This window comes from Antechinus flavipes, chromosome 2 (assembly GCF_016432865.1).
Source record: "Antechinus flavipes isolate AdamAnt ecotype Samford, QLD, Australia chromosome 2, AdamAnt_v2, whole genome shotgun sequence".
NCBI classification, from domain to species: Eukaryota; Metazoa; Chordata; class Mammalia; order Dasyuromorphia; family Dasyuridae; genus Antechinus; species Antechinus flavipes.
The window spans coordinates 430,430,780-430,435,740 of record NC_067399.1 but is presented as its reverse complement, the minus strand read 5'-3'; the positions used below and the strand labels follow the sequence as shown (position 1 = coordinate 430,435,740).

The following is a 4,961-nucleotide window of genomic DNA, read 5'->3' as shown; positions in this document are numbered from 1 at the left end:
AATGGTCTATAATCAGTCAATATCTCTGACTCCTCAAGAACAGGTGCCATATTGTTTCTTCTCACTTGACCAAGGGAAAACTCTGTTAAAGTGGCAATTCCTGATTCCCTGGAATCTTGCAAGAGTCCTTTCTGGCCCTCAGTATCCTTTTCTATTAAAAGAAGATATTGGATTAGTTGACCTCCAGGGACTATTCTAGCTCTACTGTTCTATGATATCTTCTTATTTGCATATGATACCGTCCTATCTGCATCATGTATACATTGGTACAAAATTGGATTATTAACAACTATTACATAGCGCTTGAGAGTGTAGACAGAAAGTACAGTGGGGTCAGAAAAGGGTAATCATGAGCCCTGTCTCATGAAAGTTTTTTTTCACATCATATGTTTGTATTTCTCTACTTTCTCCATATTTCCTCTTTCTGGTGTCTACAAGGGTCTTTTGGAATGGACTCACCCATCTGGTGCATCCTGATCTCCTTCCCCTCGTTTGTCTCCCAGCCCGAGGTGCAGTGCTGCATCTCTGGTCAGTTGTGAGTCTGAGATGAAGCACTGTAGCTCGGGAAGGGAGGAACTGTCCAGCTTGACAGAAAGAAGTTGTCTCACTGGAAGCTTCTGTCTCTAAGGCCAACAAGCCAACCTGGGTAAGTAGGGGCTAGGGAGAGAGGGATAGGGAGAGTAGAACAAAGACTTGGGTGCACATCTCATTTTAGAACTGGCAATGTGAGACAGCTCTCCTGTTCCTTATGTCCATAACTTTTTGAGTGAAGTCTATCCTGAATGCAGCCCTACCAACATAACCCAGAACACAATTTAGGACCTGAGAAAATGACTGATTCAAAACTTTTGGGGCTTCTTCTGGACATTAAACACATAAGATGATTCTTCCTATTCATTCTATTGTTAATATGTTCAACCTTTCTACAAATGTTGCCAAAGCCAGAGGCCTATAGGTGTGAGGCACTGTGTTTGGAGCTGTTGGGGGAACAGAGATGAGTCATCTTTGTTCCCCAAAAACTTGCATTTTAGTAGAATTAGTGAGGAAAATAGCTATCATATAGATTAGTATGTGGATACTGCATGAAGAGACAGTGGGTAAGGATAGAGATAGGAACATCCAGTGTCTGAAATATTAGCTACATGTTTAGACAGCGCTTGGTAATCTAGGCAGCTCTTTATTACTATCAATTACAGAAAAGGTGCTGACCTATTATACCTTGTCTTTATCAATGAAATCACAAGTCCAGTCTCTATCCCATTATGTAAATGTCTTCAGACATAAACATCACATTCAAAAGAGGCAAAGACCAGTTCCTTCTGGGGACTTCATGGGGGAAGTATTATTTGAATTTTTCCCTGAAAGATGCCAGATATTCTATAGTCTGAAATGAATGGAGAGGACTTTGCATGCTAAGAAAAGGAATTGTGCAAATGCATCAAAGTGGGTTGAGTAAAGGCCTGCTTAAGGAATAATGAAAAATCATTCCAAATCAGTGCAGCATAGGAGAGTACAGATTCGAAAGGTAAAGGAGGTCAGATATCAGAAATGCTTAAATCCTAAACTAAGGAGTTTAGATTTTTTTTTATTTGTCCAATAAATACTGACTTTATACAACGGGGTACCATTGAAGATTTCTGAGCAAGAGAGTGGCCTAGTGGTCTGGGTTTTGTGATGGTCTCTTGATGAATGTATATAGAATGGATTGAAGGAAGAGGCACTGGAAGGAGGGAGGCCAATATGGAGGCCAATTTATTAATGTAGGTGAGAAGTTTTGACCTTAGATTGGCCCTGGAGAAAAATGTGAGAAACATTATGGAAGAAAACTAACAGAATTAATTTAGGGACTGACTAATTAGCAATTCTCTTTTCCTCCTTGCCATAGACAAAATAGATTTGGAGATCTTAAGAAAGATGGAGGGAGAGATCAGGAAGGTTTGCTACTATTGAAAAAATAAGAATATCAGATGGAGGAACCAGTCTGATGAAGAAGATGATTTTGATAATGTTGGTGTTGAGTTTGAAGTACAGGAATAATATTCAGGTATCGATGTCCAGTATCTCTGGCAAAGTGAAAACTTTAAGCCAGAATAAGAGAGATATCCTTTGTGAATTATGTCCCTACAGGTAGGGAGAGGGACTCTGATGGTCAAAGCTACAGCTTCTGGAACTCCACCTGGAAAATTCCTCATAAAACTGGTCATTTGTGAATCCCCAAATATCCTCTTTCCTCTGCTTCTCAAAGAACTATCCCATGTAACAAAGGGAAAAAAAAGGAAGGGAAAAATGATTCAGTAAACCTAATCAGCCATCAATCAAGTCCAGTATTATGTGAACTGTACCACACCTAGAGCTTCCCATTTCTTCAAAGAAGAAAGGTGCTTTCTCATAGCTTTTATTTTGGAAAAAGAGATTAAAAATCATTATCATAATAGAGCATTCAATTTTCATTGTTGTTCTTGACACATATTGTTTTGAATTGTACATTGTGTATATTATTTTTCTAATTCTGCTTATTTCACTTTCATGTATATTTCATTCTTTCTCTGCATTCATGTTCATCATTTTGTATAGGATATTTATATTTCATTACATGCACATGATAGTTTGTTTAGTCAGTCATTCAATGGAGCTCTACTTTAAATCCATCTCTTTTAATAAATACTAATACTTTTCCTACTTCCTTACACTTTTAGATATTCCCATGAAATTTTATTTAATTATACTCTTTCTAGAGATCCTCACAATGATAAGAAACAGAGAAAGAATCTTTCCCTTTCCATTTCCTACTAAGCAACAGCAGCCCCAATTTCTTTCACCATCTCAGCCTTATACTATCTTGATTTCCCAAGACTGGTGGTTATTCCAGGATGCTCTGTGGTGAATGATCACTCTAGAATGCAGAGAGCCTCCTGTTAATACCCAAGTATTGCCAAACTTTCAAGAAATAGAAGACAACAGCAGCACAACCTACAGGGAATGAATGGATCAATGTTTCTGTCAATCTTCTGGTCTTCAGACCATACTCTCCCAACCTTGTCCTCACGGTCCAGTTTTCCCAGGAATCCCTTAGGTGCTAAGATGGGGATTCCTGGAAATACTGTTCTTGAGGTCATGGCTTAACAGCTGGACCATGTCTCCTTCAGCATCCCATGCAGGAAGAAGTTTCAAAAACCAGTGTCTGAGTTGATAACACAAGAGTCTTTTTAGAGAAGACTATAAGATGAATCAATGGAGCCAGAGAATGGAGGTAAGGAGTTTAGAAACTTGTCCTTGAAAATAAGACAGCCCCAAACTTTTTAGCAGAGCACAGGAGAAGGGACACTGCATTTGGAGTCAGAAGATCTGGTTTTGAATTCTAGCTCCAATACTTATTATTTGTGTAATTTGGTGAATTACTTCTCTGGGATTAAATTTTCTTATTTATAAAGTTAGGCAGTTTAATGTTTAACTAAATGACCTTTAAGACCCCTTCTAGCTTTAATATTGTGATTCTATGCTTATATATCCATAGACATGGAGCCTTATGATTTCCAAGAACCTTTCCTCATAGGAATCTTGGAAAGATAATAGAGCAGATATTATCACCTGATTTTACAGATAGGAAACAGGCTCCAGTATCATTCTAATAATTAAATGGAAGGCCACCAATATGGTGAAAAAACTAGAAGTCATGTCATATGAGGATTGAATGAATCATCTAGAGATTGTTAAGCCAAAGAAGAGAAAACTTAGCAAGTTCTGTGCTTATTGTTTCCATATATTTGAAGGGCAATTATGGGAAAAGGCAATAGCTTTGTTCTAGTTCTCCAGCCATAGGAGGAAGTTGCAGAAAAGTAGCTTTTGGCTCAATAGAAGGAAAATAGAAGGCTCAAAAGTCAGAGTATTTCAGTAGTTGAATGGATTGTTTCAGGTTGGGGATGGTGTAGAAGAAGATCCTTCTAAGATCCAGTTTTGACTCAATGACCTATGAAGCTCATTTCCAGTTTGGAGATTCTATAATTCAACCCTTACATCTCCATGATACAAGACAGGAATTTTATCCTTGTCTTAATTTCAGATAACTGCTCCAAAATACACTGCTGGTTGCAGTAAAACCAGGCATAAGACCCTCATTTTCATTATATGTATCTAGGTCTCCTTGTTTGCTATCCATAGTAGCTATTTTTATGAGATAATAATAATAATAATAATAATAATAATTTTATAAGATTATTTATAGAAGTAACTTATATAAAGTTCCATAAGTAAGTAGGAGAACCAAGGTTCAAATTCCATTCTCACTCCAAATCCAGTATCCTTTCCATGTTGCCCATTTGTTTTTCTTAGCACTGTGGGAACCTCACTTGTTCCATGTAGCACATGTCACAAAAGCTTTCACGACCTTCTCCAAGGGGTGAGGAACTCTGAGGATGATGAGAAAACCTATTTCACACACCATCCTCCAGAGGGAGGGTGGGAAAGTATGATTTAGACCCTGTCCCCAGGGAAGAATGTGGAAAAGCTGCTTCAGGAACCATTCTCCAGGGGAAAAATGGGAAGGGCATCTTTCCTTTGAACTTTCCTTTCCTACTCTCTTGTGTGAGAATTACGTGCCACAATGAGAATAAATTGCTGACCTCTTGAATTGTGTCCTGTTTTTTTAAATGCTTGGGATTTTGGAACTACTGGGGGATGCTAGATTTCTTCCTTTCCTCAAAGGCTCTGAATGAAAGAATCTTCTATGAAAGTATGTACATTCTAAGATATTCTAGAAAACACATTGATAAGCTGGGCTACCTAGAGGGACTGTTAAAGAAAATTTAGAGCCCAAATTTGAAAAGGTGCCTGGAAGTCTTCAAATGCATATATGGGAATTAACATGTAATAATAACTAGCCATATAAAACTTTAAGGTTTGCAAAGTACTTTACATATAATACCTCATTTAATCCTAACAATAACTCTGAGTAGTAGGTGCTC

The 4,961-nt window shown here is 37.8% G+C and overlaps 1 long non-coding RNA gene across 1 annotated transcript; it reads left to right on the top strand.

The window, feature by feature from the left end:
* Positions 1-569: 569 nt before the first annotated feature.
* On the top strand, positions 570-4,627 carry LOC127550227 (uncharacterized). The gene is made up of 2 exons (XR_007950797.1): positions 570-646; positions 2,128-4,627. It is a non-coding gene; the product is annotated as an uncharacterized LOC127550227 (long non-coding RNA).
* The last annotated feature ends 334 nt before the right edge of the window (positions 4,628-4,961 follow it).